Source organism: Canis lupus, chromosome 4 (genome assembly GCF_048164855.1).
Source record: "Canis lupus baileyi chromosome 4, mCanLup2.hap1, whole genome shotgun sequence".
Taxonomy (NCBI): domain Eukaryota; kingdom Metazoa; phylum Chordata; class Mammalia; order Carnivora; family Canidae; genus Canis; species Canis lupus.
Window position 1 is genome coordinate 38,772,294 of NC_132841.1, and position 16,438 is coordinate 38,788,731.

The following is a 16,438-nucleotide window of genomic DNA, read 5'->3' on the forward strand; positions in this document are numbered from 1 at the left end:
AAATAAAAAATTTCGAACCAAACCAAAGCAAAAGAAGCCTTGATATAATTTGATTTCAAGTCGCTGATTTTATTTTTTACTAACATCAGAAATTGTGGCCACACTTTCTTTTTTCTTTTAAAGATTTAATTTATTTATTCATGAGAGACACAGAGAGAGAGAGGCAGAGACACAGGCAGAGGGAGAAGCAGGCTTCCTGCAGGGAGCCCGAGGTGGGACTCGATTCTGGGACTCCAGGATCACAACATGAGCCAAAGGCAGACGCCCAACCACTGAGCCACCCAGGCATCCGGTGGCCACACTTTCAATGCCAGGTCTGCTTGCTCTGGTGAAAGGGACTTTGTGGATGTGATTGCATTTGGACCTTCAGCTGAGGAGGTTACTGTGGATTATCTGGGAGGGCCCTATAATGCCATCACGAATGTCCTTGTAAGAGGGAGACAGAAGGAGATTTGACCTTGAAGCTGAGAAGGTGATGGGCCCGTGCAGGCAGAGAGAGGAGTGGTGGGGCCATCAGCCCAGGCATGCCAGCAGCCTTGAGAAGCTGGAAGAGCCTCAGGAGGAAGCCCAGTCTCGGTTCAGCCTAGGGAAACTGCTTTCTGACTTCCTGGCCTCCACAACTGTGAGAAAGCGAATTTCTGTCTCAAACCACCAATTTTGGGGTAATTAGTTACAGTGGCCACAGGGAACAAAAGCATTTAGTGAGTATTTCTAATGGCTGAGACGGTACCAGATGCTATGGGGACTCGTCACAGATTAGGGACGTAGCTCTTTCCTTCAGAAGTTTCAGCATCCGCCCCACCCCTACCCCAAGAAGACAAGTTCAACTAGGGGAAGGCACCCCGAGAATGGCGTAACGAGTGGTGTGGAAGCTGGGATGGGTCGGGCTGGCTTAGAAACCTGAAGTCTAAGAGTTAGAAGGTGGGGGTGCCCTCCCACAGAGGGTAGGTTTAGCTGTGGGAAATATGGCAAGAACCGCGAGTGCATGAAGGCCGACCTGCTAGTAGTGTTCTGTGGTTGTCCATACTCGGCCAGAGACATCGTGTGATTCTCTGGCTCTTCTATATTTGGGCTTGTTGGACCAGATTGTCTTAATGTCTAAGTTATGTCTTGGCAGTTAACTTGGTAAATTTGGAAGCGGCACTGACTTACTGGCCGCTTTTATACTACTATTATTATTATTTTAACATTCAATGGTCCCACAGTGGTCATTTAAAGAGTTAATGTAGCTTTCCAGAAGTTCTTAACATATTTTTAGCCCTGGAGGAATTTGGCCCAATACAATCATGGAGCTATTACTTTTATGAGTGTGATTTTTCTTTCTTACACAAATATTGCATCAACAGGCACATCAAAAATTAGCTACAATCCCACCAACTGGTCAATTTTTGTTCGTCGTCCTTTCCTATCTCTGTCCATTTGTGGATGAATTTTTTGATCACCTCAATCATAGCTCAGATGCCCTTTTGGAAACATTTTTTTCTCTCTTGATAGTCTAGCAGAAGCATTTTCCGTGATGCTACATTGTGTTCATTAAGTAAAAAAAAATAAAGACGGTCAAAGTCTTTCACTCACTGACTTAACAATTACTCTTTAGTGGAGCACTTTGATGGTTTCTGACTTTTTTCCATTATTGTCAGTAAGGCTACAAAATGGCCTGGTCTTCATTTTGGGTTATTTACTTAGATAAATTTCTAAGCCTGGTATAATTTGGTCAAATCCTGTGAAAACGTGTGTGATGTTTCAAATACATTACCAAATTATTTTTCAACAAGGCTGAACCAATTAAACGTGCCTGACAGCAATGCTGACATGTTAGTTTCTCCTCATGTTTACCAGCATTAGATGTTATCGTTACCACTGAGTTTATTTCACATTCAATACAAATTCTTGTTGTTCCTTTTGTATTTCACATTATACTCTTCTTCCTCTCTTATATATTGGGGCCTGGATTTTTTTTTCTTTTGTAATCAAGTTGATTACACACTTTTTATATCCAGGTAGGTCTTGATTTTGCGTGACATATTTACTACGCTTTTTTTTTTTTTAAGATTTTATTTATTTATTCATGAGAGACACACACACACACACACACACAGATGCAGAGACACAGGCAAAGGAAGAAGCAGGCTCCATGGAGGGAGCTCGATGCGGGACTCGATCCCGGGTCTCCAGGATCACGCCTTGGGCCGAAGGCAGGCGCCAAACTGCCGAGCCACCCAGGAATCCCCTTTACTACGCTTTTTAAAAACCTTTCAAGTCTCCACTTTTCCTTGTTATTCTAATTACACAAGAGTTTAGGGCATAATACTCATGCTCTGAAGTCCAACAGATAGGGACTCAAATCCCAACTCACCCACGCTTGATCTTGGGCAAGATACTTAACATTCCTGAGCCTCTGTTTTCTTATCTGTAAAATGGAGACGACAGTGTCTCCTCCCCATAGGGTTGGTTTTCTTTTGCAGTCTGCTCTTTTGATTTTTATATCAGTTACTTCTCTCCCCCAAGCCTCACCCTTCATACAGAAGTTTCACATGTTTACATAGTTGACTGTCTGTCTTTTTGGGTTTTTCTTTAAAGTTCCCAGTGAACTGTCTCTGGTGCATGTTCTCAGGATCACAAATGATTACGGCCCTTTGGTGCCCAAATGTGTTCCAGATGGGCAAGGCTCACATGGTAGCATCGGTTCTGGGGCCAGCCTTTCAGCATGTAGGCTCCTACTGTAATCCAAACGACGGGTGTCTGGCCTCGGAAGGCAGAGATTTTCCAGGGTGAAAAGGAAAATGGAAGGGGTTACTCAAACCCTGATGGAATTGTCTACCAATGCCCCCGAACGAAAGTTAATATTGTTCCAGCCATGGACAAGAATGCCAGGAATGCTTTGCAAAGTTTTATCTTTGCAAGTCTCCATTTTAAATTACTGTCAGGAGATGACCTACATGCCCGCCAGGGACCTTTCGGCCCGTGCTGTGGGTGAGCGCCACGACACACGGCACACTGGGGACCGCTCCCCACTTCGCTGCTGCTCTGCTGCCGTCGGATGACAGGAGAGTCGGCCTTTGCTGCCAGATGCTGCAGAGTTTGGATTCCATCTCCACCACCCTCCAGGGATGGCAAGGTCGCTGGTGCCCTCATGTATACAATGGGAATAGATGGTATCTGCCTCAGTGGTTTGGTCGTGGTGTTTAAATGAGATGATGGAGCTGGCTGAGGGCTGAGATGAGGGTGAATGTTGTAGATCTGCCTGGTTGGTTATTTCACCATGACTCTTGCCCAAAACCCTTACATGACTCTCCAGTGTTACAGCTTAAAGTCCAAACTCTCTGATTCTTGAGACTTTTCATGATCTGACTCATACTCCCCTTTCCAGTTGCATTTTCAGCTCTGATGCCTATCAGCTGTGTGGTCAAGATCCAGTTACGTAATCTTCCTGTGTCTCACTCTCCCCATCTGTAAAATGGAATAATAACCTCTGTCTCATAGGGTTGTTGTGAGGATTAAATCACCGGCTACATGTAAAGAGCACAGGAGCTCTTTTATTGAGCACCTGGCATCCTGTTGGTGCTCAATAAGAGTGACTGACTATGATTATGATTGTTTTCATCGGCATTCCCCCAGTACATCCCTGTCCTTATGGCCCCATGCCTTCCCAGATCCTGCTTTCTGTGCCTGGGAGTCTATTCTCTCCCTCTTTGCTATCTGTTTCATTCCTGGAGATCCTTCAAGGCTCAGGCCATCTATGCCTCCTCCAGGAAGCCTGCCTAGGCTGACCAAAATGCTCTTCTTGTGGCCCAGACAGCTGGCCATGCTGAGCCATATGGCAGTGGGCCTAGCACATGTTGGCAGTGGGCAACTAAGTCAGGCTTCCCTGCCAGCTGTGTCTGTTGGCATCTTCATCATCTTGGGCAAGTCATTTAACGTCTCTGTGCCTTGGTGTTCTCATACACTGGATGCAACAGTGGCTAAATGCTTTGAGGCTAAAATTAGAAGATTTGAGTAAAGAGCTTAGGATAGCCCCTGACACGTGGTAAGCGCACAGTACAGGGAACTATTTTCTTTACAAAATTTATTATACTGTACAGGTATTATTTGTATACTTTTCTCCTCCCCCAAGACTATGAGTACCTTCAAAGAGTAGGGATTGTGTCTTATTCATCCTTATTCCCAATATCTGGCACATAGCAGGTGCTTAATAAATGTTTGCTAAATGTCAGTAATCTCAACATGTATTTTTTTAAATTTACTCAATTTTCTATTGAGTGAAACATTTGAGCTGCCAGAAAAAAAGAGTGGACTTGCATCTCTGACGTATGTTAGAGGTGACTTCAGAAAGGCTGGTGACTTCTCTGAGCCTTAGTCTCCTCATTTGTAAAACAATGGTAATTATATCAGCTCCATGGAGTTCTGGGACTCCTAGAAACAACAATGCATGTGAAAGACATATCATGTTCCTGGATGGAAAAGCTGAATATTGTAGCAATGACAAGTCTTTCAAATTAATGTAGTCAAAATCCCAACAGGATTTTTTTCTTAAAACTCAACAAAATGATTCTAGGTTTATTTCGAAGAATGGCAAAAAAAGATTTTGTAAAAGGAAAATAACAGAGTGAGATTCGCAATCAGATGTTGAAATGCATTCATAAGTTGCAGTCACTGAAAGGGTGTAGTATTTGACCAGGGATGGCACACAAGTTATTGGAATAGAACAGACTGTTGGAAACCAATTCTTGGGTGCATGGAACCTACTGTGTGATAAGGAAATACCACACAATGTCACGTACGACTTGGATTTAATCAATTAAAGGCATTGAAGAAACTGGGTATTTGAAAGAAAAAAAAAAGAGAGAGGGATCATCACCTCACATGATACTGCAAAATAAATTCCAGATGGATTATAGAGTTAAAGATAAACAGTATACATACAAGTAAAAAAAAAAGCTAGAAGGGAAACACATGCACATGTTCTTCATGTATAACTATAACCCATCTGGATTGTTCTCTCTCTAAGAATAGAAGACAACTTTCTTAAGACAGTAATAGTGGAAGAATCTACACATAAAAATATGACCTAGCAGGAGTATATAAAATTCTAAACTATTTGTTACTTTATTTTTTTTTTTTTTTAAATTTTTTATTTATTTATGATAGTCATAGAGAGAGAGAGAGGCAGAGACACAGGCAGAGGGAGAAGCAGGCTCCATGCACCGGGAGCCCGACGTGGGATTCGATCCTGAGTCTCCAGGATTGCGCCCTGGGCCAAAGGCAGGCGCCAAACCGCTGCGCCACCCAGGAATCCCTATTTTTATTTTTTTAACAATTTATTTATTTATTCATGAGAGAGAGAGAGAGAGAGAGAGAGAGAGGCAGAGACACAGGCAGAGGGAGAAGCAGGCTCCGTGCAGGGAGCCCGACGCGGGACTCGATTCCGGGTCTCCAGGATCAGGCCCTGGGCTGAAGGCGGCGCTAAACCACTGAGCCACCTGGGCTGCCCCTATTTGTTACTTTAAAAAAATTGTAACATTTTAAAAAAGACAAACAAGGAAGCTTACAACGAATAACAAGGGACTAAACCCCTTCTGTGTATAGGGTTATTTCACATCAATAAGGAAAACAAAAAAATATACAAATAGCAAATATGCTATTTGCTATGTAGTTCAACCTCCCTGGTAGCCAGATAAGAGCAAACTTCAGTGTTTATCTGCCAGGTTCCTCTTCTGGATGTGCAGACAGAAGCAGGGGTGCAGCCCTGGCACTCGGCTGCACCTCTTCTCCCTGGAGGACCCCCCCCCCCCCCCCCCCCCCCCCCCCCCCCCCGCCCGGCCGGGCTTCTAGTTCCCTTCCCCTCCATGCAGCCCTGGGGGTTGGGGGCATCACCCACCGGGGGCCAAAGTTGGGGCATCTTGAGGAGAACCTTTGGAGCCACCGACCCTTAATGAGCTCAGACATTGTAGACCAGGTCAAAACCCTTCAGAGGAAGGCAGGGGAGTTGACAGTTGGCACTTAATGAGCTCCAGCAGCGCGCCACGTGATTTGACCTGCAATCCTTTGGTTATCCTCACCACCTTTGAGCACCTATGGTCCCCAGCTTTGGGGCTAGCTACATGTGGGGAAGTCAGAGCTAGGAGTAGATCCTCCTCCCCAGAGGAAGCAATGCAGGAGTCAGAGATTTGAGCCTGCTCCCTCCAGGCTAGAGTTAGTTCTCAGCCTTGCTAAGACTGTCATCCTATCTTTTTTTTTTTTTTTTAAGATTTTATGTATTTATTCATGAGAGACAGAGACAGAGAGAGGCAGAGACACAGGCAGAAGGAGAAGCAGGCTCCCTGTGGGGAGCCCTATGCGGGACGCGATCCCAGGACCCCGGGATCACAACCTAAGCTAAAGGCAGACACTCAACTACTGAGCCACCCAGGCGTCCCAGACTGTCATCATATCATTGATGACCACATAGTTTCCAAAAAGGGAACATTTTATTTTTTCTCTTTACAGCAGTTAAAATATTGTTTATCTTATCATGGAAAAAAAAAAGATAAAATTGCAAAATTCTCATCAAACTCCTGTACACCCAGGAACAAGCCCTTGTCGCTAGCAAGCATTGGCCCAGTGAAGCCATGTTGACAGATTGTATTCTGTCCTCCAGCCCTTGCTCCTTGGGGACCAGGTCATAGGTGCCTTTTGTATCTCAGACTCCCCTGTGGCCCACATACAACTGGACCCTGGAGCTGTGACTGATGCACACACATGCAATGAACCACCAAATGGAGTGAATGAATGACCACACATAACCCCCATGAAATGACTTGCATGAGGATCATGCCCAGCTGTCCTGACTCCTGGCCCAGTATAGGTCACACACCACAGCCTACATGGCCTCTGAGGGGTCCCTTCCTTTCTTCTGTTAGGCTGTCGATCACCCCAGGTTTCCAGTGAAGTGGTGTATGGCTCTGGCCCAATCAAACTAGCCCTCCCTAACAGATTGTTCTTCTTTCTTTCTTCTCTTCTATATTTAATTTTATTATTTTTCATGACAGCTCACATTATAAACCAAGATTAAAAGCATATAAATGAAAACATACTCTCCATGGCATCACAGCATTACCATAAACACCTTTTAATATAGACAAATTAGTTGCTAGGTTCAGTAACTGAAATTATACTTCTGGAAATCTCTGAATTTGAATTCTGGAATCTCTGTATTTGAAGAAGAGAAAACTTTTAGAATCAGTAAAGATTTTATCATAAGCTTAGTAGGAGCTGTCCCTTACTGGTAACTCATGGTCTAAGGGAGAAGGGTTTCTGAGTACCTACTGTGTGCTGGGTTAGCTGCACATCGCACTGTGTGGCAATGACAAAGGCAACCAGGATGACCAGATGAGCTCCGATTCTCCCCTCCCACTTCCCAGCCAGGTAACCTTGGGCTATGACCTTATCCCTTGAACCTCTGAGTCCATTTCCATGAGGTGGGGAAGACCATCCTGACCTCGTTCAGCTGCTGCTGGGAGGATTAATGAAAACAAGGTCTGCAATTAATAACGGTGCTATTCATCTGATTCAGCCAGAAAAAACTATTTTACTGTTTGAAGTGAGAATATGTTACATTTATATTAAGAAAGGACCTAAAAGAATAAGCTCAAACTTTTTCAATCTCTAAAAATATTTTTAAACTTAAAACTATTTTGTTTCAAGCCAATTCTGCCCTTTGTGGTTTTGTGATATGTCTCAGAGTTGGTGCACTGAGGCTGAGGTTCTTTCCCTGTTTGTGCAGTGGGGATAATAGTGTCTACCTTGAAGGGTGATGAGAAGGATTAAGTGAGAAGCTTTAGATAAAATTTTGTGCACAGTGCTAGGCACATAGTAGGTCCACAATATGCAGTAATCAAAGGTGTCTTTCTGGGGATCCCTGGGTGGCTCAGCGGTTTGGCACCTGCCTTTGGCCCAGGGCGCGATCCTGGAGTCCTGGGATCGAGTCCCACATTGGGCTCCCGGCATGGAGCCTGTTTCTCCCTCCTCTTGTGTCTCTGCGCCTCTCTGTCTCTCATAAATAAATAAATAAATCTTTTTTTTTTTAAAGGTGTCTTTCTTATAAGTATTTGGTGTGTCCTAACAAGTTTTTATTTCTCGTATTTAGTTTATCTCTTTTGCTACAGATTGTTGCAAATTTCCCCTGGGTGGGTGTAGAGGGTATTCTCCTATCACCCTTACTCAGATGACTGTGATACCCTCCTAACTGGGTATCACAGTCCTAACCCTCCACTCATGGCCACTTCTCATTGCAGGCTATTCTGTACACAGCAGCTGGAGCTGCCCCTTTAAAAATTTAAATAGATCATATTGGTTTGCAGACTTCCAATGACTTCCCATTATATTTAGATTGAAACCGAGGCTGACAGTGGTCCACAAATCTTTGTGACACTAGGCCCCGGCTACTTCTTCAGGCCCATTTCCTACCTTATTCTCACTTGTTCACTGGGGACCACCCGCCCGGGTCTCCTTGCTATTGTCAAACACACCAAGGCTGTTCCACCCCAGGGCCTTTGCACATCTCACCTGCTTTGCTAAGATGCTCTTGTCCTGGATGTCTGTGTGGTTCTCTCTCAGTGTGAATTGTCACCTCTTTAAGCTAGTCTTTTCCTGATCCTTTTGCTGCTCTTTCTTGATGGCATTCACATACGATGGTCAATAGTTACATGTCTGTTTATTTGATGCTTCCCTCTCCCACTGCAATGTGTGCCGCCTGATGGAATGGACTTTGTCAACTTTGATCACACTTGAATGTTCACTCAGACCTTAGGGTAATATCCATTATATCGGATGCCCTGTAAGCATTTGTCGAATAAATGAGTGAATAAATGAGTGAAGTATGACCTTAATATTCATCACAAATAGTCTAAGTACAAACGATCTCCTGAAAATGGATTAGAAATAAACCTACTCTCCCCTGCAAAGAGAAACAAACCCTGTAGCATAGTTGAAATTCTTAGAGAATCTCAACCAGTTGCCAAACCAACCAATTCCTCACCAAAATCAATAATACTTGACAAATGGCAAATGACAACATTCATTTTTCAACCAATCAACTCATTTTTCAACCAATTGTGCTCAGTTATCAGATCGACCAACTTGCTTGTGGCCAAATTTTTTTTTTTTCCAAGTGAGTCACCAGGGATCAGTGTGGTAGGCATGGTGGGGAAATAGGACACATTCAGGGTCTAACTCTGCTTGCCCTGCGCTAAGGGGACAAACCCCGATCTGCCAGTGCTGGATGTTAGGCTGTGTTTCTATAGTAAAACCAGTCTTCACCTCTCCACCTTGGCCCCACTTGGGGTGTCCCAGCCTAGAACAGCCTCTCTTCTTCCAGAAGCACGTAAAGTCCCTGTAGCCACCCATCTGGGAACATGTGCCTTCATCCACATGTCAGCTTTCAGAATAACTGGGAAAATACTCTGTTGGAAGAAGAACGGAGAGGGTGCGGGAGGGTCTTCTGATCCAGTTTCCACTGGGTACTTGGGAAGGGTGTGAGTGTGTGTGTGTGTGTGTATGAAAGATTGAGAGAGAGAGAGAGAGATATGGGGGGGGGGGGAGGCAGATGGCCAGTGCGTTTATGCATAAGAGTCATCTGTGTTTCCGTGTCTGGCTCTGTGTATCGAATGGTTGTCTGTTTATCATCTAAGTACCTCTGTGTGTGGCTGTGACTGTGAGTTTGTGTCTGTGTGTCTGTCTGCTGGCCTGTGCAATCCTTTGCTAAGCCCTACCTCTCTCATCACTGGTACTGCGTGTAATATTCTGCCCGTATGTGAGGGGCAGGCATCACCTTGGCAGACACACAGGTGTGAGCGCATCCTTCTCTGCATGCTGGCACCTTTCAGGGAGCTTGTGCTGGTTCAGAAGGAAGACACATCCCATGGAATCAGAGGGGTAGGGCCTTAGTCACAGCCACCAAAACTGGATGAAATGAAATAAGTAACCGTGGGCCGGGTCCACCCAGAGCCCTGCATATAGCAACCTAGGCTTCTGAGCACAGCGCACAGGACCTCTCAGTTGGCCCTGGTGAGCTCTCACTGCTTCTCCCATGCTTCCACGTTTCCCAAATCCCCCCTACACTTCCCGCATCAGACCTTTGCTCCAGCCGTTCCTTCTTTCTTCAGTACTTTGCTGGAATACCTCCTCCATGAGGCCTCCCTGGGCCCTCATGGAAGAGCTAGCCTCCTCACCTCCATTTGAGCGCTCCCATCCTTGAGTTGTACGTTTCTCTGTGGCCTCACTCTCACCTTCGATAGGTCTGGGAGCACTTTGAGCACAGGGACCCGGCTTCTCTGATTTTGTACGACCAGCACCCAGCACGAGGCCTCACGTGTGCAGGATGAATAAGTGCCACAGGGTCGGGTAGGGCCCAGCAGACCCGGGTTCCAGCCCCATGCTGTCAGGGACCGACTCGGCCCATCTTTTCCGCTTCTTGACAAAGGCCACCCCCTCCTGTCCTCGCCAGGACGGCGATGTGGGAGAGGACGGGAGCAATGCATGGCTCACCCAGGACCTTCGCCAGTGCTTCTCGTAACCGTACGTGCAACTTCAACACGACACACGTCTTTCCCGCTCCGTCTCAAAGCTACTCCTTAGAATCGAGGGAGTCGTCTTTCGTACTGAGCTCTTACAAAGTGTCTCATTTGATGGGGAACTCGCTCAATTGCTTTATTTTCAACGACAAAGAAATGTTTGGGGAATGTACATTAGGCTAAAACCACCTCAAACAAAATAGGTTTAGGATTCTTAAAGAGATAATCTGACCGAATCTGTAAGAAAAGGAGTCAGAGACATTTTACACAGATTTAGCAATTCTTCCTCGGGGTATGACCTCAAATTACAAGTGCTGGGTGTCATGGCAAATAAGCCGTTTAAAGCTCAGCTTGAAAACGCAATGCTGAGTGGTTCTTTTGTGCGGAGCACGAACTTGCACACACCCAGAGAAAGAATAAAGATCCCGGCTGCGCTCGTGTCATCCGATGGGGTGCAGCCTCCTGTCCCCAGGGCTGCCGGGCCTCAGACGTGGAACAGGAAAGCGCCGGGTCTCAGGGCGGTGAGACCGAGGCGAAGAGAAAGATCTGGACGACCCTGTTGGATGGCGCGCTACGGACTCCGGGTGCACACTCGTGGAGGAGCACGGCGAGCGCGGGCGCCGGGTGGCTCCGTGTGCAGTGGACGTGGAGAGAAGCCAGGCCTCTCAAGGAATATTTTCATTCTGAAGACCCGTCATGAAACAGGCCGCCCTGTTACTTCGTAATGTGAAAAGGATCATCGCGGCTGCCACCTGTCGGGTACTCACCAGGGAAGGAGCGGTGTGCCAGGCACATTGCTCACGTTGTTATATTTTCCCTCTCCTCCTACTTGTAAAGTGGGTGTTGTCATTTTTCCCCCCTTCCCTTTGAAGATGAGGAGACAGAGGTTTGAGAACTTGCCCAAAGTCCCACAATGAGGGCTTGCAGCTGGGGTTAAACTCCAGGCCTGACCTCTTCACCACGGGCCTTGTCCCTCATCTTATAAACATTTCCTACTGTTTGCACAAAATGATCATATCAGAATGGCAGGAGAGTGTTCTAGTGAGGAGCTGTAGCTTAATTCCGCCGGTCACTCCTTGCTTGCAGGGCTCCATGAGTCTGCCTGCTTGCTTCATTAATAGAGAGATGAGGTCTCAAAAGCCAAAAGCATAGAGAGACCAAAAATATAATGCAGAGGAGTTATTATTATTCTTATTATTATTCTTGGGGTAAGCAGTAGGGAGAGGTGGGGGCTGTGGAAAAACAGAGAGCCTATGCGTATTGAAAGCAGATGGAACTACTGCTCTAGCTCAACGTTGCCATTAAAAACATGGCCCTGCTATCACCAGATCTTCAAATATTTCCAGAAGCCAGAGACTCAGAGTTTTGGAAGAAGTCTTATCTTTAAAAGCTGATCACTAGGTCAAATTAATTTCTCCAAAACCTATGTAGAATAAACAAGATCCATCTGGGTGCGGGATCTCAACCTCTGTGTATGAACACCTCTGCGGCCTGGGGGAGTAGGGATAGTGCTGGCTTCAGCATGCTGAAATACAGATTCACAGCTCCATTCTGCCCTTTACCATCTGAGAACTATTCTGAGCTTCAGCTGTTCTGTCTGCAAGCTGGAGCCCACTAATAACGTTTACCTTATGGGTTTGTTGAGAAGAGCATGAATACATTTGAGTGTCTAACTGACGCTGCAAATCTAACAGAGCCGACACTGAACTCTGTTTCCCAGCCCCTGCCACTTCTGTTGTTCTCACTATTTCTTCTGTCAGGGCACTATTACCTTTCTGCTGCTCCCTCTGATGGAAATGTTCTTCTTCTAGCCCTGTTGGACCAAAAAAGGCTCTGCTTCCAGAGCTTGCTATTGGCTAGTTAGTTCCCTCCTGTTGTTCAGTTCTCAGCTCACATGTCATCTCCTCAGAGATACCATCCCTGCCCACTCTTTCTAGTGTTGACACCTGCCTCCATGTCAAGTCACCATGACATTGCTGCCATTTTGCTTTCTCATTAACCTCATCATGATCTCATGTATTTACCTGATTCAGAGTTCATTGCCTGTCTTCTCAAGTAGAACAAAGACCCCACTGGTCTTTGTTCACTGTTGTACTATCAGGACATAGAACAAGGCTTGGAACATAATAAGCAGTCAATGGAGATCTGGTGAATGAATGAGTGAATGAATGAATAAATGAATGAATGGCATTATGGGAGACAATGAGACACAATAGGATACAGTGGTTATTGAAGCTAGTCTTTCAGAGAGCAGAATGGAGGAGGGCTGATGTCTGGACTATTTAGGGAGAACCCTTGTTTGTTTGGGATCTTGCTATGAATCAGCACCAGGTCCTGCCCATTCTTTGCTGTTTTACCTGGTAAAATGTTACTGCATGGGAAGCTATTAGGGAGATAGACATAATGTTTCTTAGAGCACAGATAGAATTGGAAATATAGAACTACTCTCTAAGCAAGCTGAATAGCTCACAGAATTGGGCAGGGTAGTCTGAGAAAGGTGAGGAGGCTCATCAAGATTTTTACCCCATGCACAGGGGCTCAGGTGTGCTGCCGAGTGTTTGGTGGGACTTACACATTGTTAATTTTGACAATTAGTCTCTCTCTGTGGCAGGTAGATTTCCATCTCCATCAGTGATTTTAAAAAAATTTCTGGAGCGCCTAGTTGGCTCCGTCAGTTGAGGTCCAACTTGGGGTTTCAGTTCTGGTCCCGATCTCCTGGGTCATGGGATTGAGCCCTGTGTCAGGCTCTGCACTCAGCGGGACATCTGCTTGGGCTTGTCTGCCTCTCCCTCTCCTGCTGCCCCTCCCCTCCACTCTTGTGCACACACTTGCTCTCTCTCTCTAAAATAAATAAAATCTTTAAAAAATTTTTTCTTTTAGAAAAAATTTTAATTATGTTTTTTATAAAGGAGGGATTTATCTTAAAGAAATATAGTAAGTAAATAATTTTGCAGGTGGTATGTGGATGTGATAATTTGACACTGCTACTGGAGCCTGCATGACCAAAGTCCAGCAGGTTCTGAACTAAGCAGGTAGATGCAGCCCTCGTGGAACTACCCTCAAAGAGCACAGAGATATGGTCCTGGTCTGACTTGCCAACTGTTTCCTTTTATGCATTTCATTTGGAAACTTTGCCCCAAACTTAACTACTCCTTGCCTTACCCATACCTCCACCTCTAGGTGCAGCTCAGCCTTTTCCCGACTGGCACTCTTGGTTGGCACACACCCACATCCTATAAGATGCAGCCGTGTCTGCCACAAGCCTCCTCTCAGCCATTATCCTTCTGTAACACAAATGGTACTTTCTGTGGTCCAGGCGCTACAGGAATGTCTGTATTTAAGGCTCCAGTAATTATGGGAAGTCTATCCTCATCACCATTTCACCGAAGGGTGAAATGCTCTGACGAAGATTCCTCAGCTGGACTGGGCTGGGACAGATTCTCCAGGTTCTCACCCATAGTCCTGACCCCAGAACCCAGGCGCTTATCAACCTCCCCCGCACCCCCCCCCCAGCCCCACAACTCTCCATCTTTGGCGCTTTCTACAGAGTCACTGTTAACTAAATTTGTTCTTCTGTGCCCCCCCAGGACTCAAGAGCTCCTCAAGGGTGCGTTCATGAGTCACTCCTCAATTTTGGAGGGTTTGGTGCCTGTTGAGGATTCTCTAAACCTTGTGTGAACCTCGAGCCAGACTGAGTTGATGTTCTCCTGAGGGGGTTTCAGGCTGGGCAGGGCTTGAATCTTCACTGGGAATCTGCACAGAGAGGCGAGAGAAAAGAAGAGTGCATTACTTTAGAAGGCTCTGTCTTTCAAATCCTTCTAAAAGTGAGGGTCCCAATGGGAGCAGTGTCCTAGAGAAGTGGAAAGGACAGAGCATGGGTTTGAGTCTGTTCATTCACTCACTGTGTGACCCTGGGAAAACCTTTCCATCTCCTCATGCCCAGTTTCCTTACCTGTAAAATAGGACTGCTGGGAGGCATAAATGAAGTATAACACTGGGCCTGGCACACCAGAGGTCCTCCTATATCAAATTGGCTGTCTGCCCACCTATTCTCATTTTCCCTGCCTTCGGCTTCCATTAGACACGCCTGTGTGCAAGGACCCTTGGGTTTAAGACTTTCCCAGTATCAGGACATCCTTGGGCAATTGACTCATGAAACCTCAGTTCCCTAATCTGTAAAATGGGGATGATAGTTGATTTACTACAGGCTTGTAATTAGGGTTCATGAGATAATGTGGCACTCTTAGAAACAGCGCCTGACATGTAGAAAATGCAGATGTGTGAGAGGTGGCTCTGTACGGGCCTCATTCCTCAATCAAATCTGAACCATCCCATCCCTTCTTATTGCATTGTTTTTTTCCCCTTGTTTGCAGCTACAGAAACATTTTAAATTCCACAGTAAGTACCAGGCAGGAAGATGCAGAGATAGAAAAGGAAATATATGAACAAAGCTGAGTACTCCTGACAGTGATGTGGCCTGAAATACCAAACTCAGAGCAAAGACATGGAAAATATGAGTGAAATTTAGAGACCATATGAAGAACTCTTCAAAGTCCCCCCACCCCTGCTCCTTTTTAAAAACTTTCTCTAAATGTCATCAAGGTAAATACATGATCCTAACCTGGGGAAAATCCAGGTCACAGTGATATTCAGTTCAAGCGATCATGCACCTGTTAAGCAACATCCAGTGAGGGCCAGCAGATCATCCTAAGGTTCTGTGTTTATGTGAAGACAGGCAGGGGAAGAAGGACCTGCGGTTGCCTTATGGTGAGACAGAGGTGGGAGAGACTTTGCTGCAGAGCTCCGAAGGGGTCAGCTTAGAGGAATTCCAGAAAGGGCAACAGTCAAGGAGATTGAGGAGGTGAGGTAGGCATTTCTGGTCACATCCCTGACGCTGGCGCTGGAAACAGTGCACTGGGACATCGTTTGGTGTTTGTTCTTCCCGAGCCCCGAAACAGACATTCACTGACTGAGGCTGAGAAGCAGTGTGTTGGAAGGACGCAGACCAGTTCATAAAATGGTTAGAAAGGTAGACTTGGAAAAGGACAGAAAGTGTGGGTGTTTTGGAGGTCCTGAGAGCCAGAGCTGGTGGACAGCTTCAGCAGGGATGCGGAGGAATGTGCTCCAACTGTCTCTCTTCAGTTTTCCTCTCTCTATGTCACTTGGCTTAAGATTCCAAGTGCAGGCAGAGAGAAGTTGATCATCATAGCCACGATCCCTTGTGTACCCAAGGCTACGAGGCAAGAGCCAGCCCTCTGGGGGACAATGACATCTTGACTACACCTCAAAGGGGAGCAATGATTCCCCAGGTAGAAATGAAAGTGACCTGAGGATAAAGTACTGTGGCACTCACGACACTGGCCACTACAGCAAGTAAGTGAACCCAAGTTATAGACGATGATGCTCCAGCCCCACTCGGGTCTGTATGTATGAGCATTTAGTCTGCCAAGCCCTGTATCAGGTGCTGGAGGACTCATGAGTTATTGGTTTGGAGGTAATTTTGAGGCCAGGTTGTGAACACAGATTCTTTGATGTCAAATCCCTGCCTCTAGGAGTGAATGGTCTAAAGGTGGAAGGCATGCAAGCAGAGACAACAGGAGGAAAGGAAAGGACTGAGGTGCCTTGAGGGGTGGGCAGATGGGGTAGATCCACACTGATGTTCCCTAGAGGAATAGAGGTCAGAACTGCAAGAACACAGAGAGCCTCATGCAGCACCTGAAACCCCAAGAAGTTGCCTCCTCCTTCTGCCATTTTGATTCCCTCACCAAGTCAATCACAAGACTTGCTTGGTCAAGACATCTCCAGACCCAGATTATCCAAGCACAGGATCAAGTCCACAGTGGGAGGAATCAGGCATAGGAGGCACAGCCTCACAGCCCCATCTGAAG